The sequence below is a fragment of the Uranotaenia lowii genome, chromosome 1 (assembly GCF_029784155.1).
Source record: "Uranotaenia lowii strain MFRU-FL chromosome 1, ASM2978415v1, whole genome shotgun sequence".
Taxonomy (NCBI): Eukaryota; Metazoa; Arthropoda; class Insecta; order Diptera; family Culicidae; genus Uranotaenia; species Uranotaenia lowii.
Genome location: NC_073691.1, coordinates 35,355,110 through 35,382,000, shown reverse-complemented (window position 1 = coordinate 35,382,000; position 26,891 = coordinate 35,355,110). Strand labels below are relative to the sequence as shown.

The window sequence follows — 26,891 nt, the reverse complement described above, 5'->3', positions numbered from 1 at the left end:
CATCAAAACGCAGCTCTAATAATAAAACGCTATTTTTCTCAAGAAAAGTATATATATTTTTCTTAATTGTTGTGATTTCATAGTTTTTTTGGGAATGTTTTGCGTAATAACGTTCCGAGATATGAAAGATTTTAGTTTTACAGTTCATTCACAATTTTCTGAAACAATTGAATTTAAAATCAGCATTCAGATTATAAATCCTTGAAGAAAGGAAATTCCCGAGTTGTCAAGTAATAAAGGTTAATCCTTTGCAACCTCCGTGGATTATCCAAGACTTTTAAAGAAAAGTTTCCGGAGGTCAAATGAGGGTTTTCGAAATTAACCGAACTACGTCCCACAGAATGTGTTTCAGCTGGATCGCCAGGAACACATTGTTTATGTTTGATACATAAAAACCTCAAATTGATGTTCTTTGGAAGTAATATTTTATTTTTTAAGTATCTTATCTTAAGACAAAATTTGTTGCTCGCATCTTTGTTGCTGATTTTAAAATTAATTGATCCGGGAAATTGTGAGTATCGAACATTGAAGGAGATACTGGAAGAAAATATTTGATGTACAGTAAAAATAAAATCTTTTGTATCCCGAAATAATGAAATATTATATTGGGACGTAATTTTACGTAAATATTTCTCAAAAAATCGATGAAATCATAAAATTCTTAGTGTTTTTACGTTTGAAACTTTACTATTTCAAAAAATAAATAACATCAATCGATAGATTTTAAGAAAATCTACACAACGCATTTTTTGCCATTTTGGTAAAATTTTTGAGTTCGGAGATATTGAATTTTAAAAATGATGAATTTTTTAAATTCTTGAAAAAAAAAGGGGGGGGTCCTGGAACGAGGAAAAGGCGGATCATTCTCAAATATTGAGGATTTTTTTGTCGGCCTCAGAAAGTCTTTCGGCCAAGTTTGACGAATTTTTGATAACATTTTTTTCGCTATGCACACTTGACATGGAATGACCTACCCAAGAAACCAATAGTCTCGTTAAAAAGGTTGATCACAGCTAAATCAGCATGATCAATGTGCTGAAGTTCGTTCGATTCAGCCCAAAGTTTAAGTTCTTATTGAAACTTTCAAGTTCCATTACAGATATGAACAGCCTTCTATTCAGCCCAATAGTTAACGTTTAATCAGAAAAAACAAAAAAATAATCCTCCTCGCCTCTCTTACTTTGGTCGCCACCAGCCCATGTGGTGCTGCAAGTTTCTCGGCATCCATCTTTAACTCCTCCCATCACCTCAATTCATCTTACTTAATTTCTTTGTTTTAACTTTGATCGATACATGCCGGCACGCACGCCAGTTCTGCCACACAATTGTTTGATTCACTTACTCAAGCAATCACACAACCTAATGAAAAAATTAGTCCTGATACCAGATTTGAACCGCGACCCTCTGAGATGATAGCCAAACACGCTGCCATGACGCCTAGATGTTACCTCACCGGCAGCTAAAATTCAAAGTGGTAATAAGCTTTCCTGGAATACCCGTAAGGGCAGCCAGCGGCCAGCAGCAAAGACGCATGTTGATTATTACTCAGAAATATTACGAAACGGCATATAAATCAAACATCCGTTAAAATAATATCGGTTTAGAAAAAATTGAATTCCATTTTTATAACTGTTAAATATAAAATTATACAAACTCTTGAGTTTATCTTGATATTGAATTAATAAATTGCTTCAACTGACTGAAAAATTCGTGAAACTGTGAAAAAATCTTGGTAAGTAAATACAGTTGAACGATTTTTTTTAAAGTCATAACATTTACTCTTTCCAAAAACAATCCTTTGCGAATTAGCTTTAAGTTGTTCTGAGATGAAGTTTCAATATATATATGTTACAAATTTCAATAATTTCCAAGCCCAAAAATGATTTATTGATTATATGCCCTTATGTGATGTTCGTTCACATTTGATATTCAAAAAAAGGTGGACATGTCTCAGGTGGACATGTCAGAATATTTGAGGAACTTCTTGGAACTTCGAGTCCAAAGAAGGCTGTTTGAGATCCAATTTGTAACTTTTATTCTGAATGATGCGAATGACATGCCGTAATAAAGGCTATTTGAGTAACTTCTTGGAACTTGAAGTTCATAGAAGGCTATTTGAGGAACTTTTTGGAACTTGAAGTTCACAGAAGGCTATTTGAGACCCAATTTGTAACTTTTATACTATGAGGATGCGATTGACATGTCACAGAAAAGGCTATTTGAGGAATTTTTCGGAACTCGGAAGTCCATAGAAGGGTATTTGTAACTTTTGTACGGAATGGAGGCGATTGATATGTCATAATGTCATATGTCATTTTAGTTGCTTGGGTATAAATTTTATTTACTAAGATAAATGAAAAATAATCCAAATTTTCTATCTACAGTATGAACTCGGCGAGTAAAATATTTGTTAAATAATGTTACATGATGGTTCATAAAAATGTGATGTAATTAAGAAAAATTGCAATAAATATATTTGAAAATAAAAAGAGAAATGATGGGAGTAAGTGTTGGGTTGCCGGCGAAGAACAGCTGCATTTTAGTCTTGTAAAAATTTGATCAGATTTATGAGATTGGCCAAATGTGCCATTTCAGAAATACCCTATTGTTGTGGAGGATATAGACAGGAAAACAGTAAAGTATGAAAATACCTCAAAAAGTTTCACTATTCTTGAAAAGTTATTGAAGGATCATTATATATGATTTACTGGCATATGCTGTGAATGAACGTCAATATTTGTAAAGCTTCCATCGATCGAATTCAGCGAGATGCATTGAACAGACTTTATTCATAAAGTTTTGGGTGAGTGTGCGTGTAGAAAAAATTGCTACCGAATGAGGAAAAATGGTGATTCCTTTGGCGTCTTTTGAGAAGCAAAGTACGTGCGCGACTTTACTTTGCAATTTTTGAGGGAATTCTTGAAGAGAAATTCCTTCTTCGGTCACCACCCCTATCATGATTACATTGACTCACCACGGTGTGCGTTATATTAGCTCACTAAAAATCACTAACTATTGAGATGATGGTTGATGGAAAGGGAGCTCAGTGTTATTCAGAGCCCCCATCATTGATCTGAAGTACGTTCTATGCAGCTCAAAATTTCTGTTTTTATGGATACTTTCAAGCTCCAAAACAAGTCTGTATGAGCTTTTATTTAGCTTCGTTAAATCAAAAACTGATCAAAAAATTTTATCTTTATATCAATTTTACACAACACATTAGTCCATATCACCATTTCTTGATTATTTACAGCGCCCAACCAGAAAACCAGCTAGCCAGGAAGAAAGCACCACAATGCACTTTTTGTGACTTAGAAAATCCCGTTTAGAGTACTTTTATGCACTTTTGTGCCCTTTTTGTAACTTAGGTCACCCTTACAGCGTACATTTAAAGCACTTTAGCAAATTTTAAGTTCACTAAGAGTACATATGATTCATTCATAGGAATTGAGCAAAATAAGTCACATAGTCTAATTTGTACATATAGTTCACTCAAGGGAATTGGGAAGCTGTTCCTCTTGTAACTTCCAAAGCCTTCTTAAAAGTCAATATGTGACTTTTGGTGTCTTGGGTCGTCAACCTATTCTAAGCTGTAGGGGAGATAAGGGCAGAACTATCACCCGGGGCATAATAAGCACTCCTTTATTCTACAAAAGTATTTACGTATTTTCTTAAACAAATTTTCATGAGGATTTGTTTCGCACTACCAATGGTATTAATTTTTTACCAAAAAAGAAATATCCCTATCATCTCTACAGAAATACTAAAAAAACCAGCTAGGTTCTGAAGTGACGTAAAAAATTTTAATTTTTGAGCACCACTAAATAATCTTTTATGACATTCAAATAGTCCTTGATGTAAAATGTAATCACTGCAACATGATTTACACATTGTTTCTCAATTTTTGCCATCATTAAATATTTGATTTTTCACTTTAATCAATTTTAAAACGCTTTTTTACTTTAATTTGTTCACTAGAGGCGAACAGAGCACTATCAATGAAGGCATAATGAGCATTTTCTTCCGGGGAATCTAGCAGCGAATTCAACTCGATGAAGTCAACTGAATAATAGAGCTACAGCTTGACTTGCTTTGTCTGTCGATTTGGCCTATTGGTAAGGTGTCGGAGAGGTAATCAGTAGACTCGAGTTCGATTCCTGTTCGAGGGTATTTTTTTCACATACCATTCATGATTGATTTTTTTTTTTTTTTTTTTTTTTTTTTTTTTTTTTTTTTTTTTTTTTTTTTTTTTTTTTTTGTAGCCCACCACACTCCCCCACACCAAAAAGCTCATTAGAGCCCCCTGGTAATGGACGCTACTGTTCTCAGCATGTCTGGCAGCAACAAAAATTAATAAAAAACGCGGGCAAAATTTTACTCATGCTGAGAACTGAAATGTTTAAATTTAGTGCGAGGAAATGTAATGATAATACTAAATTAAATACTACATGGATCTCAATGGAAAACAGATTTCCTTTAAAGAGATCCACTATTTGATATTAATACTACTAAGCAAACATTTAATCAAATAAGACATTATAATTTAAATAATTAATAAAAAAAAAAAGAACACACAAAGAAACGAAATTGCTACAAAAATTAATTATAAAAGAAGAAAACTGGTCACTGATCGATCGGTTTTTAACGACTCAATTTTTCTTTTAATAGCTGTATTACTTTGATTTTGAACGTGGAACGGTTGTTGATGGTTTTTATTTCATTAGGCAAGGCATTGTACTTAGTTGGACCAATAAATGATATTCTTTTTTGACCTAAGGATGTCACGGATCGGCTTCGTTGTAAAAAATCTGACTGGCGAGTGTTATGAGTACGCAATCCCGTTGTAAAATGGATGTTTTGATTACTGAAACTTGTGTGTAAATTGTCGTAGACATATATTACAGTTTGTAAATCGCAAAGATCTTTTAATGGAAGAATGTTATGGGCTCTTAAGGTGTAGAGCTGTTGGGTAGGAAAGAGCAACGGTAGTCTATAAATATTTTTTAAGCATCTATTCTGGAGAGTTTGAAGTTTTTGTAAATTTGACAAGGAAGCTCTTCCCCATATCATAATAAGATAGTTAATATGAGAGTGAATAAACGCAAAGTAAAATTTCAATAAAACATGTTGAGGCACAAAATTTCTCAATTTCCATAGGATACCACAAAGAGGAGAAACTTTTTTCTCTAGATATTCTGTGTGACGACTCCAACAAAGAGTTTCATCTAGGTAGATTCCTAAATATTTAAAGCATTTTACCCTCTCAATAACATTTCCATTTATCGTTGGGTCAATATTCGGAGGTAATCTTTTATGTGAAGAATGAAATAACATGTATTTGGTTTTCGTATAGTTGAGTGAGAGCAAGTTGGTATTAAAATATTTAGATAACAATTTCAAGTCATTTTCAATTTGTTGAATGATAATATCAGTAGATGCTGCTGAGTAGAAAATTGCTGTATCATCAGCGAATAGGCGTGCTGTGCCTTTTAATGGTAAGTTACAGAGATCATTAACATACAACAAAAAAAGTAACGGACCTATATTGCTACCTTGTGGTACACCTATATCAATATTTCTTACCACGCTTTTGGTATTTTCAATCACTACAAATTGCTTCCGCCCCTCTAAGTAACTGCGAAGGATATTATTAGCTGTTCCTCTTATTCCATATTTGTCTAGTTTGGATAGTAATATTTCGTGATTCAATGTATCGAAAGCTTTTTTAAGGTCCAAAAACAATGCTCCCACAATATTTTTGGAATCAATTTTAGAAATAATGGAGTCGACTAGTTCTGAGATGGCAATTAGTGTGCTCGAGCCGGATCTGAAACCATATTGCAGCTTATAAAGTATGTCATGCTGGTTCAGGAAATTTACAATTCTGGTCACAAGAAGTTTTTCAAACACTTTACTAAAAACACTTAAGGTAGATATTGGACGGTAGTTGTTTATATCATGGGAATCGCCAGCCTTAAAAACAGGAATAACTTTTGCGATTTTGAGGCATTCAGGATAAATTCCAGTCTCTAAAATGTAATTAAAATATTCCTTAAGTATGATAGAGAATTTGTCATGGTAATTTTTTAAGACACTTACTGGGAAATTATCAGGTCCACAGCCCTTCTTATTTTTAAGGGATAGAATGACTACCCTTACCTCATTCACAGTAGCTGGATGTAGAAATATTGTATTTTGTACATGTTCAATACGGGATAAATGGTCAGAGCCAGGGTCAATTGGAATTTCCTCAGCTAACCTTTTGCCAATTGTGGAAAAGTGCCTGTTTAATTTTTCACAAACTTCTAAATTGTTGGTAGTGCTGCCTTCTTCATCAGACAGGTTGATTGATGTGGTTGGTTTGTTTTTACCCATGAGGGTGTTTATATTTCTCCAAAGCTTCGAATGTGGTGTGTTGTTCAGTAAACGTTCATAATATAACTTTTTGCATTCCTGTTTTTTTAAATACAATTTTTTATTTATATGACTCAACATTTGTTTTAGTTGGACATCATCGGGGTGCCTTTTAGAACGTTTTAAATAGTTGTTTTTAATTTTTATGAGTGTCCAAAGATCTAGTGACATCCATGGACAGTAGTTGCCTTTCAATTTTACATTTTTTTTTATTGTCCTAGTAGACATTGATCGAAAATGGCTGTAAGATGTTGTGATATCTTGCAAACCAACATTCACGTTATCTGGTAGTTGAACATTATTCAAATAATTCAAAAATAAATTGTTCAGTTTACAATGATCAGTAATTTCTTTCGTTAAAGTTGCCATTTGTTTATTACTTGATAATTTAAAGGATGTAATAACCTGTAAATGGTCGCTCACATCAGTAAAAATAGTGTCATTTTTCAGTCGGCCTAGATCAATCTGCTTAGAAATGACGTGGTCTAAAATATTATTAGTTTTTGGTCTAGTGGGGAAGGAGTTTGTGCAAACATAACCAAAGGATTCCAAAATCGACTTATATTTCGTAACTGTATTTAAATTGGTTAAATTTATGGGGACATTAAAATCACCTACAATAAGACAAGAATTGTTATCGGCAACAGACGCTAACAAGAATTCAATTTGATCGCAAAATGAGTTAAATGGAAATGCGGGTGGTCTATAGATGCCATGAACACTAAAAACTTGACCACTCAAAGATATTTGAATGCTTATCCTATGGAAACCTTCAATGACCTTATTTTCAGTAATTTTGAACTTTAAATTTGTTTTAATATACATAGCTAGACCTCCATAGGACTGGTCACGGCAAGAAAAGATCGAGGTGTATCCTGGAATGTTATAAATATTACAATTATGCTTCGCAACCCAAGTTTCACAAATAACAATTACATCAATACAGACATTTAAATGTTCAATAGTCTGCAACACACAGTCAAACTTATTTAAACTATTCATACTACATATATTCCATTGCAAAACTCTTAAATTTCCTAAATTGTTATCACAAGTTCTTAAATTAAATCATCGACATTGTCATGGTATACATTAATTAGATTATCCATTAAATTATTTATATAAAAGGTAATCACAAGACCTTTTACAAATAAAATTTATTTTAATTCTGAATGTCACGTCACCTACGGACGCACCGCAGTCACGCATCGAACCCCCACATCATTCGCCGTCACTGACAGGCGAGAAACGTCAAGGTGGTAAAGTGCATGACCAGCAATAACAGAGTTTGGTGACTAGGCGTTTAATCAGTAACAAACAAATAAACAATTTACAACAAATTTATTAAAGTTTAGTTACAATTACAGTACAATTTAAACAAATAACACTGGATTACACTACACTCGTTTGCAAGGAACACTTCAAATCAATTTATAGCTTCGCGCAGGTAAACTTGTTGTGTTAAAAGTGCAAGAATGAATTATGTTACTTAGGTCTATATCACAGGTATTGATTCGTGGCGTAAACCTAATTCGTCTGCTAAATTGAGCAGTTTCACAGTTAGTGCCTAATAATACTTGAAACAGGTAAATCCTAGATATAAACATAATTATTTATCGAGCATAACATTGTCCACATACATTCACCATATAGGTAACAGTAAGTGCTAGCAATACCGTACGGCACCCGAATTTCGGACTGAACACAAATAATTACTAAAAAGGCATTAAACGTAAGTTGAAATTTAAGATTATATTCAATGAAACACAATGCACACATATATTATAAGTAATCAAATCCCTAAATGCATGAATTGTCTTTACTACAGGGATAATTTAACGTTCTGTAATACACCGTTGAAATTACCGGAAGCTTCGTCGTTTTCTTTCTTGTTTCGGCAACAAATTAAATTATCCGTTTAGTTCGAAATGTCGGTCAATAGTGTAGCGAGCGCTAATAATACTCAAGAGATGAGTGGAAGTGTTTCTCAAGGTGAGGGGAAAAATTGTGGAACGTGTGACCGTACTGATACGAGTCGGATGGTGCAATGTGACTCATGCGACACCTGGTTTCACTATGAATGCGTGAATGTGAACGACAACATAGAACATGAGGACTGGATTTGCAACAAATGTATTAGAAAACAGCTGGAGAAGGAAAGAATTACCTTGAAGAATGAAATTGAGCAGGCCAGGAAGCAGAAAGAGCAGTGGCAGTTACAACAACAGCAAGAGCAACAACTGAAGCAGCAAGAACAGTTAGAGCAGCGTCAAAAACAACAACAGCTAGAGCTGGAGAGGCTCCTACAACTTAAGGAGCAGTCGCAAAGGATGCACGAGCAATTTCTGCTGCTTGATGAGTCCATTTTAAGTCGTTCAGGGAACCTTACTCATCCGACCCAGCAAACTGGAGCGATTCCAAAACAGCCGCTGATGTCAACACGTTATGAAACTAATGCATTGGCGTTTTCTAGGGCCCAAATGACGGATACCTCAAAGGAAAGCGGAAAGGCGTCTAGTAAAGGATCACAGCGTTCAGCAAGGAGTCGGGAACAGAAGTTAAAGGCGCTAGAAGCTAGGCAAGCTCTAGAACGGAAGCAACTGGAAGAGCGACTACGGTTGGAGGAGCAGTTATCAGCGCTCAACGAGACGGATTCGGAAACTACTGAAAGTGTCGAAAAGGTCGAGAATTGGTTAAATAAAACTCATATTGTCGAAAACGTGTCTTTGGATGAAACTACGCTGCCCGGTTATCCAGGAAAGACTCCAAAGTCAGTGAGAATACAGCTGTCGTCCAATTCTTCAAAAAACTCGGATACAAACACGGTGTACCCTTCTCAAACCGTATGTACCAATTCTCACGTCATACCACCTAGAAGCGTAATTTATTCTGATGCAATTCCCACTGTGCTTCCTCCCCGCGGGTCTCAGTCTTCTGTCGTGATAACAGGGGTTTCACAGTCGATTCTGCCGAACGAAAACTTCTTGTCTTCTTCCACGTACATCCCACCGTCAACTAGCGAAGCATTTCAAGGTGCAGTAGGTCTTCCACCAAGTGATCCTGAACAATCATATGTTTCGAGATGTCCACCAAGTTCTGTCCCAGCACAAATATATCCGCCCGTTTATACTTCTCAGCAACCGAGGGTAGCCGTTGCACAGCAACACGCTCCTGGATCTTTGGGGGCCTGGCAACCTGTTTTCGTGAATTCTAACCCCTACGGCAATCCGCATGGTTCCAATCTGCCTCCGGTATCAGCATCGACACCACGACAGTTCTCTTCGTTCCCGCATTACCACCCAAACGCCGATGGTCTCTGTAATACTGAGAACCCGTTGAGTACGGAGCATCTTGCAGCTAGACACACTGTGACAGAACTGCCTAAATTTGGTGGAGATCCGGAGGAATGGCCAAGGTTCATTGCAGCGTACGAACGAACCGCAAGGATGTGCTGTTTTCGAAATGATGAGCTTTTGGATCGTCTCGAAAAAAGTCTGCAAGACAGAGCTCTCAGCACCGTAAAAAGTCTTCTTCTGCATCCAGACAATGTTCCTATCATCATACACCGTCTTAGTACCCTGTTTGGAAACCCGGAAACCATTGTAGACACGATGATGAAGAGAGTTAAGCTGATGCCGCCGCCGAAAGCAGACAAATTAGAGAGCATAATTGACTTTGGGGTTGCTGTTCAGAATCTTTGTGCAACTATTCTAGCCTGTCGGCTAGACGAACGTTTATATAATGCTACTCTGCTACAAGAATTAGTGGAAAGTCTCCCAATTAACCTCAAAATGAAATGGGCAACACATATACAGAAGACTGGAGCGATATCTCTTATGGATTTCAACATTTGGTTAACTAAGAAGGTCGATGCCTTCAGCAGAGTAACACGACCACAAGCATGGACGAAACCTTCCTCTAGAAATAGGAGAGAAGAAGCGTTTTTGCACGTACACTCCGAGCAGCCGTCCGTAGAATCCACTCGAAAGGTATGTCTAGCTTGTGCTGGAGATTGTGCGAACATAGAAAGCTGTAGTGTCTTTCTTCAGATGTCAACGAAAAGGAGGTGGGCATTAAAGAACGAGCATAACTTCTGTCGTAAATGTCTGGCTAAACACTTAGGGGCGTGTGAGAGAAAAATTCCATGTAACGTAAACGGCTGCAGATTTCTTCATCATTCGCTTCTTCATGACGACCGCAAGCATTCAGGACCGCCTTCCCATCCAACACAGAATTCGCATTGCAATACGCACAATTGTTCGCTAGGAGGGGTCTTGCTTAAGTACATCCGTATTACCGTACACGGTAAGAAACGATCTATCACAACCTATGCCTTTCTCGATGGTGGTTCTACCTGCACTTTGATGGAACATAGCCTGTGGCAGGATTTGGACCTTGCAGGTGAACAGTACCCACTGTGTATTAACTGGACAGCTGGTCAAGGGCGATACGAAGCAGGTTCAGTGAGATGTTCTATCGATATCACCGGAAGTCAATCAGAAAATCGCTTTCATCTAACGAAAGTACACACAGTCGAGAGCTTGGCACTTCCTCCGCAGACAGTCTCTGGACCTGATCTAATAAATCGTTATCGTTATCTCTCAGATGTTCCTATTGACTCGTATACCGATATTAGGCCACGTATCTTGCTGGGAATGGACAATATTCGTCTCGAATACCCCTTGGATTCCAGAGAAGGTCTCGAAAATCAGCCGACGGCTGTTCTAACGCGCTTGGGATGGGTAATTTTCGGACCCAATGATCTTGAAAACGATCAGGCCATTACTCGAAAATCTGAGTTCAACTATCACGTTTGTCAGTGCGATGAGCTTAACGCAGCGGTACGAGACTATTTTTCTTTTGATAGCCTTGGAGTTCAAGCAGGTGGTAGGCAGATCTTGTCAAAGGACGACGAGCGTGCAATGGCACTTCTCAAGAAGAACACCACACGTAATGGCGCACGATACGAGACGTGCTTACTTTGGCGGTATGATAACATCGATTTACCCAGTAGCAAAAATATGGCACTAAGCCGGCATAAGTGTCTAGAACGACGTTTGATTCGGGAACCAGAGTTGGCGAAGGCTTTACAGCAGAAAGTATGCGAATACGAGAATAAGGGATACATTCGTATGCTGACAGCAGAAGAGGAAAACATGTATCGCGATCGTTGTTGGTACCTGCCGATCTTTCCGGTAACTAATCCAAACAAACCCGGCAAACTCAGGATCGTTTGGGACGCCGCAGCTAAAGTAGGCAAGGTCTCTCTAAATTCGTTTCTATTGAAGGGTCCAGATCAGGTTGTACCGCTTCCACATGTTCTACGCCGCTTTCGGGAGTATCGTGTTGGGATTACGGGTGACATACGCGAAATGTTTCACCAGGTTAGGATAAACAACAAAGATCAACACTACCAACGTTTTTTCTGGAATAAGGGAAACTTTGGAGACGTGCCAGCGACATACGTTATGGAAGTCATGACATTCGGAGCAAGTTGTTCGCCAAGCTGTGCTCAATACGTAAAGAACCTTAATGCGATACGATTCAGAGAGCAGTACCCCCTAGCAGCTGACGAAATAAAAAACGGAACCTATGTTGATGACATGCTTTGCAGTGTTGAATCAGAAGTGGAAGCGATTGAATTAGCAAAGAACGTGCGCATGATACACGCTAGCGGAGGTTTTGAAATTCGAGGATGGTTGTCCAACTCCAGGAACGTGATGGAAGCAATGGGCGAGAGTGATGTTGCCCCAAAGAATATGGATATAGGTGCTGCGCTCGCAACAGAAAAGGTTCTTGGAATGTGGTGGGACACAATCTCGGACACCTTCACCTTCAAGACTCCGAAAAGATGTCGTCCGGAATTAATGACTGGCTCAGAAATTCCCACCAAAAGGGAAGTTTTGCGGGTTCTCATGTTAACCTACGATCCACTGGGATTTCTCGCAAACTTTCTTATGTACCTGAAAGTACTTCTGCAAGAAATTTGGCGTTCCGGCGTTCAATGGGATGAACCAATAAACGAACAACAATTTGAAAAATGGTGTGTTTGGCTGAAGGTTCTACAACAAGTAGAAAACGTTTCCATTCCAAGGTGCTACAGAACCAAAACTTCTTCTTCTCCCGACACCAATCACATCCAAATTCACGTGTTTGTAGATGCCAGTGAAAACGGCTACGCTGCTGTCGTCTACCTACGATTTGAAGAGGATTCCGTGGAATGTGCCTTTGTAACCGCCAAAACTCGTGTCGCTCCTTTGAAGTATGTATCAATTCCACGCCTGGAACTTCAAGCAGCAGTGATTGGAGCACGGTTAGCGCAGGATGTAGTAGAACAGCATCGATTACCAATAACTCAGCGATTCTTTTGGTCCGATTCTCAAGATGTGCTTTGCTGGTTGAAATCTGATCACAGGAAATATACAAAGTATGTTGGAGCTCGTGTTGGTGAAATCCTGGAAAAAACAAATGTTGCAGAATGGAATTGGGTTCCTTCCAAATTGAATGTAGCCGATGAAGGTACAAAGTGGCAAAAAAACACCAGATTTGCACTCGAGTAGTAGGTGGTTCAGAGGTCCAGACTTCATTTGGCAGTCGCGGCAAGAATGGCCAGAACAACTCAAATGTTATGGAGTAACTGATACAGAAATTCTTCAACATTCAAATGTCCATGTGATACGAGAACCTCTGATAAACTTCGGTGATCATTCGAACTGGTGGAAGCTAGTACGCCTAGTTGCGTTTATTCGTCGATACATCGGTAACCTTCGCCAAACATTATATAACAGAGAAAAAGCAGTGGGCATGTTGAAACAATCAGAATTGCTGAATGCGGAATACGAGATCTATCGAATGGCGCAACGAGAAGAATTTCGCGAAGAAATTAGCTTATTATCAAACACAAAAAACGTTAACCCTCGGATTCCCAAGACCAGTGTGCTCTACGGACTTTCACCCTTTCTCGACGAATACGGAGTATTACGGATGAAAAGTCGAATTTCCAATTGTCGGTTTATAGATCAGAATACTGCCCACCCAATCCTACTCTCGAAAAATCATCAAGTTACTAATCTAGTTGTTAAATTTACTCATGAGCACTACCATCATCTAAACCATGAAACTGTGGTGAATGAGCTACGACAGAAATACCATATCCCTAAGCTTCGCAGAGTATGTAATAAAATTCATCGCGACTGCCAAGCAGGCAAGAACGCTAAAGCTCGCCCACAATCTCCGATGATGGCTGACCTACCCCCAGCAAGGCTTGCAGCATGTTCAAGACCATTTTCATATATCGGGATCGATTATTTCGGTCCAATGAACGTAGCAGTAGGGAGACGTGTCGAGAAGAGATGGGGAGTGTTGATAACCTGTTTGGTAGTTCGAGCGGTACACTTAGAAATAGCCCATTCCTTAACTGCCAGTTCCTGTATCATGGCCATTCGAAACTTCATTGCGAGACGTGGCACCCCTATCGAGATCTTCAGTGATCGTGGAACCAATTTCGTTGGATCAAGTCGAGAGTTGTCGGCAGCTGTTCAAGAGTTAGATCAAGACAAGGTTATGAAGGACCTCGTATCGGCCGATACAAAATGGACTTTTCTACCACCCAGCAGTCCGCATATGGGCGGAAGTTGGGAAAGGCTTGTGCAATCAGTTAAAAAAATCTTGAATAACATGAACCTTCCAAGGACTCCCACCGATGAAGTTCTTCGTAACAGCCTACTTGAGATCGAATTCATCATAAACTCGCGTCCCCTCACCTACATCCCTATTGAGAACGCTTCAAGTGAAGCTTTGACGCCCAACCATTTCCTGCTTGGATCCTCACACGGTTTGAAACCATTGGTGTCGTACCATGACAGCCTCGCTACACTTAGAAACACATGGAAAACATCACAAGTTTACGCCAATCTTTTCTGGAAAAGGTGGTTAAAAGAGTACCTGCCAACAATTCGTCGTCGTACTAAATGGCATCATCCGGTGAAACCTATTGCAGTCGGTGATGTCGTGGTCATCGTTGATTCCGATTTGCCCCGTAACCTGTGGCCGAAGGGGCGAGTGGTTAAGGTCAACGAGCATGCCGGCCAAGTTCGTAGTGCAACTGTGCGGACTTTGTCAAACGTGTACGAACGACCTGCTGTGAAATTGGCGGTTCTTGACATCGGTGCAACAGAGTGTAAGCCAGGAACGGGATCAGGCTTACCGGGGGGGAGTGTCACGTCACCTACGGACGCACCGCAGTCACGCATCGAACCCCCACATCATTCGCCGTCACTGACAGGCGAGAAACGTCAAGGTGGTAAAGTGCATGACCAGCAATAACAGAGTTTGGTGACTAGGCGTTTAATCAGTAACAAACAAATAAACAATTTACAACAAATTTATTAAAGTTTAGTTACAATTACAGTACAATTTAAACAAATAACACTGGATTACACTACACTCGTTTGCAAGGAACACTTCAAATCAATTTATAGCTTCGCGCAGGTAAACTTGTTGTGTTAAAAGTGCAAGAATGAATTATGTTACTTAGGTCTATATCACAGGTATTGATTCGTGGCGTAAACCTAATTCGTCTGCTAAATTGAGCAGTTTCACAGTTAGTGCCTAATAATACTTGAAACAGGTAAATCCTAGATATAAACATAATTATTTATCGAGCATAACATTGTCCACATACATTCACCATATAGGTAACAGTAAGTGCTAGCAATACCGTACGGCACCCGAATTTCGGACTGAACACAAATAATTACTAAAAAGGCATTAAACGTAAGTTGAAATTTAAGATTATATTCAATGAAACACAATGCACACATATATTATAAGTAATCAAATCCCTAAATGCATGAATTGTCTTTACTACAGGGATAATTTAACGTTCTGTAATACACTGTTGAAATTACCGGAAGCTTCGTCGTTTTCTTTCTTGTTTCGGCAACACTGAATCATTATTCCTTTTGCGTTTAGGAGATGGGGTTTCCTTGGGAATTGATGAAACGCTTTTTCCTTGAGTGATGTGCTTGCTCATAAACTGGTTCATTTCAAGTTTTGTTTTAATAACATCTGGTTTAGAAGTATCTGTTTGTTTTACAAGGATAGCACCGCCTCTACCAGGCCAGACGTATTTTACTCCTAGTAAGTCCTGATATTCACGTAACTCGTTCAGAATTTCCATTGATAAAGGTGTAAGCTCGTCCCTAATTGTGATATTGAATGGTTTTCCGTTTAACACAAATGTCGGGTCAACTAAAGAGGAAGCGAGTTTCCCAAAGCTTCGTTTTTTATTGAATATCTCTTCTTTAACAAAAGTGTCTTTAAGAAATACTTTAATTGGTGGTAACTTTTCGTTGGGTTTATTCGAAGAAAGTAGTCTTACTGCATTTTCTATGTATTCAAGTTTTAAATCGTAACTAAAAGTCCCACATATTTTACGAACAAGTTCTAGAGTATTCTCGCCACTTTGAAACGGTACTCCAAAAATCATTAAATTTTTAGAAATAGCCTCTCTATTGAATCTATCAAGGTTCGTTTCTAGCTTTTGTACTTGATTTGAAAGTTTGGAATGTTTGGATTTGAGACCAGATACTTCTTCTTCAAGAGCATCATTCCGGGATTTTAAATCTTTGAAATCCGTCTGAATTTCTTCAAATTTCGAAGATAAAAATTCCTGTGACGCCTCTATCGCAGAAGTAACTGATCTCATATCCGTTTTTACCGAAGTCAACTCTTTAGAAACAACGTTATAAACTGTTTCCTCAATTTTCATGTTGATATTTTCTATAATTGTCTCATGATCTTTACGTAGAGTTATAATTTTAGAATAAATAGATGCACAATTTGGGTCACAAAAATATTGCTGTGCTTTCATTTTGCGTGCAGAACTGTTTTACTGTTTTACTGTTTTACTGTTACATTATACGGCTAGTAGCATCATCCGTCAAACAAAAAACCAGAAACATAATGTATGAGCATGTGTCTATTCTTTGAATTCTACAAACAGACCTAGATAATTTTGTTATTGCTTTGTTTGATGAATCTACGCCTCACCGTTTAGTGCAAAATGCATTGATCATGAATGGTAAATGAAAACAAAATCACCTGGAACCAGGAATCGAACTCGAGTCTACTGATTACCTCTCCGACACCTCACCAATAGGCCAAATAGTCAGATGAAACAAGTCAAGCTGTAGCTCTATTATTCAGTTGACTTCATCGACTTGAATTCGCTGCTAGATTATACGGCAGAAAACGCTCATCGTTTCCCGATTAATGGTGCTTCTACTGCCCCAGGAGGGTTCTCATTATGTCCCTACATTGAGTGGTTTTCAGCTTTCGGCAAAAAAATTTAAAATGCATTTTTAAACGTTTTTATCTACTTTTTCAAGTTTCAGCCAATTGGGCAATGGACTATTTTAGTGTCTGAACACGAAACAATGATGTTATTCACATATTATATCTGTTCTCTATGGTTCAATAAGCGTTTTCCTTAAAGTGACCATTATGCCCTTATCTCTCCTAGTGGTTCACCTAAAAAAAACTTTAAAAATATGAAGTTATAATGTGCGTTAATGTGTACTATAAACTTTAAGTTTGCTGAATTTCATAAATGTTACAAAGGATATTTTAAAAGTTTTTTTCAGTAATTTTTCCATTATTTCACATTCACCCTAACAATTACCGGTACAGCGCGCCAATTTTTTTTAAACTCATAACGGATCTCTCATACTTTCCAGTTACAACCTTGTCAAATCCAAAATCCGTACCCTGCCGAGACAAGTGCCTTTGTGTCCTTCTCTTGCACCTGAGTAGGTTCACGTCGCGACTCCATCGTCGTCATTGAGCATTGCCGTCTTCGATTCCGGGACCCCAACAGGATCCGTTGAGTGTCCGGAGTCCGGGACGAGGAAAGGTGAACCGGTTAGTGGGTCGCCTACCACACCGGTTGTAAAGCGGATCGGATTCGTTTAAAACGACGACAACGTGCGACGATGCGGGATTATGTCATCATATCTGCTTCGGAGATTTTTTTTTCTCACTCCTTTATATCTCTTTTTTCCGGTTGATCCTGGATCGATTCACTGAATTGAGATTAATTGCATTGGCTACCGGTGTGGCGTGAATGCATCGGGATGTGTGAATATTTTCATCGATTAGTGAGGGATTTAAATTTTCATAGGTTTCGATCTGAGTGGATTGTGATGTATTTACAGTACCGATCATAATTGTACAGAAATTGGAAACACGCGTACTGTGCCTTCAACTTTAAACCTCTATAACTTTTTACTTTGATGATAAATGTTGATCACATTTTCTGCGTAAGATAGACAACTATTACACTATTGTTTCACAGAACTTAGCTTTTTAAAGTTTGTGTGGCCTGAGATACAATCATTCTACGAAAATCGGACTTTTTGGACTTTTACCGTTTTAACTGCAATATCATAAGAACAACGAAACGTCTATTGTTGAATTTTGCTGAGAAGTTTTGAAATCTAATGCTAGCATGATTAAAGTTTTTTTTTAAATTCTATTGGTGGGATAAAAAGTTTCGCGAGGTACGAAATTTTAGGGTCTGATAAAAAAATGCGATTCCTTTTGCGACGACAAATCGAGACACCATTTTCCCATCCGAAAAATTGTCTACATTCAACAGATGTTTTGGATCTTGGGGGCAAAGCTATAGTATTAACTTGAGTTTAAATTTGATAAAAAAAAATGTTGTTTACAAAACTGTCAAAAAATGTAATTCTGTACATTAAAAAACCGCTTAATTATATGTGCCGTGATCGAGATTCGATCTCATGGACTCTGGCTTAGAAGATTGGAACGCTATACTCTAGGCCATGAACCGGCGGCCTTACTCTTGAATAACCTCAATCATCGAAATCGGATTAAAAATTTAAATTTTTCTGTGTAGAGTAGAAAACCTCCCTTGCTTTTCTTAGAACCTCATGGAGGGGGTTTAACTCCCAAACCCCATGATGATTGCATCATAACACCTAATTTCTAAAACACTTCATCTTCAAATCCAGTTATCAGTCGTTTAAAAGGTTAAATAAACATTTATTCTGCTAATAAACAGATTTGAGGAAACCAGATTTTGACAAAATCCAAAATTTATGACTAGTTTATCACAAAAAAAACATGTGAAATGATCAATCTGATAGTTTAATCATTAATTCGGTGTTTTGAACATTTCGTCAACTCACAGGATTGATATGTTAGATTTTTATTGATTGTTCGAGCCAAACTCGAAGAATTGGCAACGTCGCAATTGCGCCACCAACGAAAAAAGTCATCACCGATCACCGCCTGCTACTTTTGTGTGTTGTTTGTCCATTCAAGGACATGCATTCATATGTGTACATAGGAAACGCCGGTAAACGCCGGCCGGCGTACAACAACAATTGCATGCTGTTACTTCAGTCAGCGAGCAGTGGAAAGTTCCATTGCGCACACAGATGTTTGTGTGCGTGTGAATGAAGCAATCATTCAAGCAACTGACGTGTTCGCCAATCCATCCAGATCCATTCAAGTTTCCGGCCAGTTAAGACGTGGCTCTTTAAGAAGAAGTTCCAACGAGTTGAAATTAGTTCCTGCTGAGTTAAGTTCCTCCTTTAATTCCTTCCAAGTTAAGTTTTCCTTCCTCCGTTAAGTTATGTTTCCTTCAATTAATTATAAGTGTAAATAGTGTAAATAAAACTGTAAATAGAGAACATTTAAGTGCCAAGTTATTCAAGTCAAATCCCTCCAATTAGCATCCGGAAAATTGTGTCTTCGGACTTTCGAACGGTCCCCAAATTCGAGCAAAATACAGTCCACGGCTCTTTCATTGGTCCGATTCGAACCGGATAAGAACTTTGACTGTTTCGAAAGTCTGCTGCGCTCCGGATGCAAGTGTTAAGTGAGAAAAGGCACGCAAAAAACTTAAGTGAAAAATTTAAAAGCTTTACCGTAAACAAGTGACTTGACAAAATTTTCCTGCCAGTGAATCGGATTCAGCGTTAATTGGTGCTGCTCCAATTTTTAAGTGGTGTTGCTGATTTTCCCAAATTTTTATAACCGAACACAATATGAATTCCCCGACCCAGAAAATGAAGAAAATAGATGCTCTGATTTTCCGCAGGGAACATGAGTTCCAAAAAGTGAAGAAGATTTTCCATGTGCTCCATCCGAGTGATGATTTGAGTATCCAGATGACTGTAGGAAGAATCAGAGCCTACTTTATGTTTATCGGCCAAGCACAAGAAGAATTTTATGCCGCTCATAAACAAATCCTTGATCTAGCTCCCTTCAAGGATCTTGAAGCCCACTTCCAGTATCTTAGTGTCTTTGAGTTGCTCTGTTCTGAAGTTTTGATCGCTCTTCAAAAATTCTCTTCTAACATTTCAACAAGTTGCATTAGCACAACATCCGCCTTAAGTTATGCACCATCTTTAAGAAATGAAATTCCAAGCATAAAATTAAGAGAAAGTTTCTCGATCCAAGAAGAGAACATCTGCCCTAAGTTTGAACAATCTTCCGTTCAGCACCTTAAATCCGAAGAAGAATCAAATGAAGATTTTAAGACCAATTCTGTAGACATTAAGAAAAATCCTGAAGAAGATAAGTCTTACCCTGATGAGGATAATATTCCTCAAAAAAGTGGAGTGAAATTTCCCCCAAAAGAAGACGCGAGTAAGAAGCAACTTTCGGTTCCGCCCCAGAATGAGTTCCATGTCCAATCCGCCAGCCAACTTTCCAATGATTTGTGTTGCAAAAATCTTATCTTCCCTACCGATGATCCCTTCCAGTGTAAGATACCATTTCCACCTGTTGAGAAAAATCCTGAACTTAAGTCAGTGAAATGTGAAATTCTTCGAGAAAGAAACATTCAGCTACAATCTAAGATGCCAAATTTTCCTACCGTTGCTGAAAACGTCCGGATGAAAATCCAAATTTTAAGTGTAAAAAACTGCCTGAGAAAAATAAGAAGTTAAGCCGTTTCCTTCAAAACCGTGAGTGCCTCAAGAAAATCCAGTTTAAAAAGAGTAGCAGATTTCCTTACTCCAAAAAGCACCAACTTTTCCAACTGAACGACTGTCGTTTGGTGCATTTTCCTGAAAGAATTTTGCTTCGTCGCCATTCCCAAGCAGATCCCTCGACACTCAGGGAAAATTGTGTGTTCCAGTCCTGGCTCGTGAGTGCGGGGTCGACAGTGCGCAAAAAACAAGACATTGCGCGCGCTACTTCAAGGTCCCCAACGTTCCTAACAGCCCGACGACGAGGAAGATTGAAATTCCGAAGATTCCCCGGGGGAGTATGTTCGAGCCAAACTCGAAGAATTGGCAACGTCGCAATTGCGCCACCAACGAAAAAAGTCATCACCGATCACCGCCTGCTACTTTTGTGTGTTGTTTGTCCATTCAAGGACATGCATTCATATGTGTACATAGGAAACGCCGGTAAACGCCGGCCGGCGTACAACAACAATTGCATGCTGTTACTTCAGTCAGCGAGCAGTGGAAAGTTCCATTGCGCACACAGATGTTTGTGTGCGTGTGAATGAAGCAATCATTCAAGCAACTGACGTGTTCGCCAATCCATCCAGATCCATTCAAGTTTCCGGCCAGTTAAGACGTGGCTCTTTAAGAAGAAGTTCCAACGAGTTGAAATTAGTTCCTGCTGAGTTAAGTTCCTCCTTTAATTCCTTCCAAGTTAAGTTTTCCTTCCTCCGTTAAGTTATGTTTCCTTCAATTAATTATAAGTGTAAATAGTGTAAATAAAACTGTAAATAGAGAACATTTAAGTGCCAAGTTATTCAAGTCAAATCCCTCCAATTAGCATCCGGAAAATTGTGTCTTCGGACTTTCGAACGGTCCCCAAATTCGAGCAAAATACAGTCCACGGCTCTTTCATTGATAATTAAACACAATCAATTTTTTTTTGTAGATATAAAGGTGTCCCAATCTTGAGTGAACGATTTTCTTGTTTGAAAACTTTCAATGTCTTTCTCATATCACGAATCTCACTTTTAAGTTTCAACATTTTATTTGGCACTCTTTTTCTCAAGCACTGCATCCGGAACTTTTTTTTAACATTCTTGGTCGTAAAACAAACCACAACTGGTTCAGCTCCTTCAACTTTAATACCAGATTTGACCCCTACAAATCCACTTTTTTTTGGAAGACAATCATTTACCACACCAAGTATATAAACCAACATCAAAATAGAAAAAATCAACTAAAAATGAAGCACCCAAAAAGAATGTCCTGAACTGACAACTCTTCCACCAGACTGGTCCCGAGATTCCGCGGGACGTTTATGACGTGATGTGACGTGAAGCGGACAAACTTCTTGAAACACAAATTTGGGAGCTTGAAGGCATCCCAAGAAAAGTAAGAAAAAAAACCAGAGCCATCATCCAAGACCTGTAGCAGCCGGTATTGTCTGATTGCAACTTTGAGGCACAAGCTGGTTTGTTCAGTTAATTTTATTTCTCTCTTCTTTTGGGTTGTTGCTGCTCCACTTTTTATCTTCGGTGGGAATAAAAGTAAAGTTAAAAAAAACAACGAGAGCGCGTAAACCGTCGTCCCCCCGAAATATGTAACGGAACAGTGCTTAAGACCGTGTGCCGGTTGGTCTCCCCAAAAAATGAAAAAAAAAAAACATACCGGTCCCGTTTATTACATCATAACGGGTTGGGAGTGAGTGAGGTGGTTAGTTCTTTTTTAATCACGAGAGCACTTGAGGTTACCAACGTTTGATTTGAAGATTTGAGCTGAAACTAATGAAGACTTCTGTCTCCCAGCATTCAATGTATGGTCAAAGAATAAATTTTGATCTTCAATCGATTTTTTTTCAATTTTTAATTCTAGTTTATTTAAACTTACTCCATTCTTTTTACTTACCTGATTTATGACTTTTCAATATAGATAAGTATGAGGAATCGGGGCCTCCGAAATCAGTTTTCATATCTTACAATACTTAATAATTGGAAAAAAATTGACCTATGATTGCTTTCGTTACGATTTAACTTGGGTGAGTGCTCCTACTTTAGATCAAAAGATTTCATAAGTCTTACTTAAAATGCCGAGATACTTCATAATTCAGATTGCTAGTATAGGATAAAGATACTCCTATGCACACAATCAACTCCTATTCTTCCTAAATCCAGAGTTTAAAAAATTTTTTATTACGGATTACGGATACAAGTAAGTTAATACAAAAAAGTTTCAGATAGTGATCTGCTGATGAAGCTGGCGGAGAGTGAAATTGTTTCAAATATTCATAACAGAAATTTAAGTAATTTTAATCGTTAAATTATAAACACTGAAAATAATGTTCACTTAAAATGTAAGTGACATCTGAAGTGAATTTTGGCTTTTTGTGTATTCATGTAAACTTTTAGTTACCGTCAAGTGAAATTAAGTGGCTGTTGAAGTGAATTTCAATTGAGTGACAAAGTGAAGTCCAAGCGAGCCTGAAGTAAAAATGAAATGTATTTTAAGGTCGTTTGAGTCTTTCAGTAATATAGATTTTAAGATGAAAATTTGGAATATTAATGAACAATCAACTTTTTATATAATCAAATCGATTATTTATTTATTTACAAATTCGAAAAATACATTATTTTTTATCAATTCATTGATGGGTTAAAATCGAGGTTTTTGATTCTCCTTTTTCGCTTTTTTTTTCAAAATTTGTTTGATGTTTTATGAAAATAATAAATCGGGAAGCATTTCCGGAACCTATTTTAAAAGCAAACAAAAACAAAAGTAAAAGTTAAATTGAAATATTTAGATTATTTAAAATTTAATACAACTTATATAAAATATACAACAAAGATTTCCCACCATAGTAAATTTATTCACAATCGCTCTGTAAAACTTATGCCGATTCCTATTTTGGTCCCTCATTTGGACGACGTGTTACCCGATTCACATAAATTACAAATTACTGTTTTGCTGCACCTACCAGCTCATACATAACTATTTTACGTCTCCACAATAAAATTAATCTTTCACAACATAACCAACATTTGCTTGCAACCCGAACAATTATTTAAATTTCAAGTGACCAATCAAGTGAAATTGGTAATTAAGTGACTGGTCAAGGGGGTTTTAAGTGAAAAAAATTTTCCAGTACCACTCACTTAAAATTCAAGTGATGAGCTAGTGAACATGGATTCGGTCTCTTGTAACTTAAGTGAAGGGTAAGTGAAATATTTATGAGCCACCTGAAATGAAGAAATTCACTGAAGTTCCAAGTGTAATGAAACTGCAAGGGAATTTTAAATGTGATTTTGGGATCAGCGAAAAAAAAAATCGAACTCGAAAAAGAAAACAAACAGTTCACGTTGAGTAAATTATCATCAAAGTTGCTAAGAAATCAAACACTTTCACTCTAATGTGTTGTGAGCCTACTTGGTTGAATGATTCAACTGAATCTTTCGATTGCTTCGTTTCATTCAAACACTTTATTGATTACCCGTTACGCAAAAAACATGATAAAATGAGTAATTAAAACACTCTAAGCAAAAAGTAGTTTGAGTAAAAAAATGTAGTTAGATGCTATTTGGTAGCTATTTAGACTGAAGTGTAAAAAAAATTGAAAATTTTGTACCATATGTGATAAATAACAAGAATTTTTTTAGAAATGAGCGTCTCATGAAATAATGCCAAAATAAGAGTAAAAATGAAATATGGGTAGGTCGTAAGGGCAACTTGATCATGTTCACAATATCAAGCGAGTTGAGAGGACAGCTTGAAATCTAAAGGTGAGTTTAGAGGACAGCTTGAGTTATTGATAAAAACAACAAACAACTTGAGAGGACGGCTTGAAATCGAAAGGTGAGTTGAGAGGACAGCCTGAGTTGTTGATAAGAATTCAAGCGAGTCGAGAGAACAGCTTGAAATCGGAAGGTCAGTTGAGAGGACAGCTTGATTTATTGATGAAAAAATATACAAGTTGAGAGGACAGCTTGGAACCGAAAGGTGAGTCGAGAGGACAGCCTGAATTATTGATTAAACAACAAACGAATTGAGAGGACAGCCTGAGTTATTTATGAAACAACAAGCGAGTGGAGAGTACAGTTACTGATAAGAGTTCCAAACGAATTAAAAGAACAGCTTGAAATTTAAATGCGAGTTGAGAGGATAGCCTAAGTAACTTATCAAATTGTAAATTTAGCGGTTTGAAAGAACAGCTTGAGACAAGAACGACCTATGAAGCGTTGTGAGAGAATAGTCTGAATTAGTCATAATTCAAGTGATCCAAAAATACTACTTTGAATTTTAAAGCGTTTCAAAAAAGTTGGTTTTTTGAATTACTTATCAAGTTTGTTGCCCAGACAATCAGAAGTCGTATATTATTTTACAGATTATATCGTATGAATGTTATTCAAACTCATTTTCGTATATCTGCACCTACATTGTGCGGCCCATGCATATTCTTTATCGTATTTAAATACATTGCATGATTTTATTACGACAATACAAACAGAACCATGTGAGCTAATGTACCTATATGGCCTCCAAAATGATACGTATATACTGGTTTTGCTGCATTATATACGATATGTTTACACGTATATTTGCACGTATATTTGTGTTGCAAATTTGATATACCCACCAAATGGTTGTCTGGGTGATCAACTTTGAGATAAGATAGCGAGATAGGATAGCTTGATCAAACTGTCTCAAAATTCAAAAGCATCACGTTTTTTTTTAATCAAATCGAGAGAAAAGTTTTAAATGCGTTAAGAGAGTACCATTACAGCATGTTGAGAGAGCAGCTTCAGTTTCTTAAAAGATCAATATCCAATGTTGCGATAAGCAGTGACGAAATCGAGAGGACTAGATGAATTCATTTTCGAGTCGAGAGGGCAGCTTGAAAGTAAGAAAGGCGAGTCAAGAGGCCCAAGCATCTCATCGATTATAACCAAGCAGGTTAAAAGAACGACTAGAAAAAAAAATGAATTGCAAATTGATTTGAGAAAGCACTTAGAGATTATTCAACGATTTAGATGAACATTTACAAGTAAAAATGGGAATGAACCAAAATAATGATAAATATTGCAACCAGGAAATCAAATCGACAAATACTGAGAATGAAAGCTGATTTTTATCTACGCAAGGATAATGCTTACCCGAGCAGACTTTGATGCCTAAATCGATAGCAAACCAAAAGCAAATTGAGGTGTCAACAGCAAAGTGACAGCATTTTTTGATATTGAATTTCTTGCGATAGCAAAATAAGGCATCATACAGGTTTCAAAGTTTTTCAATTGATAGCAGACTGAAACCAAAATGAGGTTGTAACAGCAAGCTGTTAGCATAATTTGATGTAGGATTCAACAGGATAGCAAAACTAGGCATCACTTTGGTTTAACTATTTTGTTTTTAAACGCAATCTGAAACCAAATAAAGATACCAATAGCAAAGTGATTTTTTATCTTAAGTTCTCTATGACAGCAAAACTAGGTGTAATTAGGGTATCATTTATTCAAAATAAACAACATAAACAAAATGTTAAAATAACCTCGTTCCAAAGTTTTGTGCTGACAGCAAAACTACACACAAAATTTCTCGGGCTCAACTAAGCGAAAATACTTGGTTACTTTCCCTTAGCAAATTTTTTTTTACTATTGAGTTAGCACATTTCTTTCTATTCCAACATTTAGCTCAATTTGAGTAACAAATACCCCCTTGCTACAAATTTTAGCATTTCCAGTAGCATGGACTCAAACTATTACCACTTACACTATTACCATTATTCAACTTTCTGTTCATTTCCAAAAAGATAAACATGAGAAACCAAAAAATGCGCTAAATTTAATTCACAAAATGGAACTTAGTTTTTTGCTATCCTTAAACTGAGTTTTGAGTTAAATTTCTTGACCGTGCAGCTACACGAAAAATTTCGCCGCACCCCATTTCTCGTTCGTTAAATTTTGTAAACAGGACGTGCGAACTGTCACCACAAAAGGGAGAAAACGTCATCGTGAATCGACCCATATAAGTCTGTGCTCAAACCACGTCTGTTTTGTCAATTTTTTCTGATGTAATTCGTTTGGTCGGTCGCAATTTTCGAGCGCGGAAAAAGGTAAATACCGTAAATACCATCCATCGACTAGGTCGAGGACTCACCTGTCTACAAGGACAGGTGATCTGTGTGCCGGTACGGTAATCCTGTTGAATATTCCCGGGGCGTCCATCCCAGAGCAGATTTTAATCTTCCGGCGTTGATACAGTTGTGTTCCGGTCAACAATCTACTTGATCGCTTAAGACAAGGCCAAAAAACAGCTGGCATAGTGCAAAATAAATTGATTGCATCCAGTTGGAAGAGCCGGAATCCGGATCGAAATAATTTTTCGAGAACAAGTAGAGGACGTTGAATGTACGGAAGCTCCTCCAGATGCTCTCTGTATTAACTCCCCTGGCCTCGCCGTCGTTGAGAGAATATTTTTCTCAGGTAGGTATATTTTGAA

At 37.6% G+C, this 26,891-nt stretch overlaps 1 protein-coding gene and 1 long non-coding RNA gene across 3 annotated transcripts in view; one reads left to right on the top strand and one right to left on the bottom strand.

Moving 5' to 3' along the window:
• The window catches only part of LOC129739417 (RYamide receptor-like), a 588,515-nt gene that overhangs the window by 97,675 nt on the left and 463,949 nt on the right, over positions 1–26,891 (bottom strand). The window lies entirely within an intron of this gene.
• LOC129739419 (uncharacterized) lies at positions 14,392–15,288 on the top strand. Of its 2 annotated transcripts, XR_008735855.1 has the most exons (4): positions 14,392–14,767; positions 14,825–14,904; positions 14,964–15,043; positions 15,111–15,288. It is a non-coding gene; the product is annotated as an uncharacterized LOC129739419 (long non-coding RNA). The 2 variants fall into 2 exon arrangements; XR_008735854.1 differs by having other exon boundaries at positions 14,392–14,904.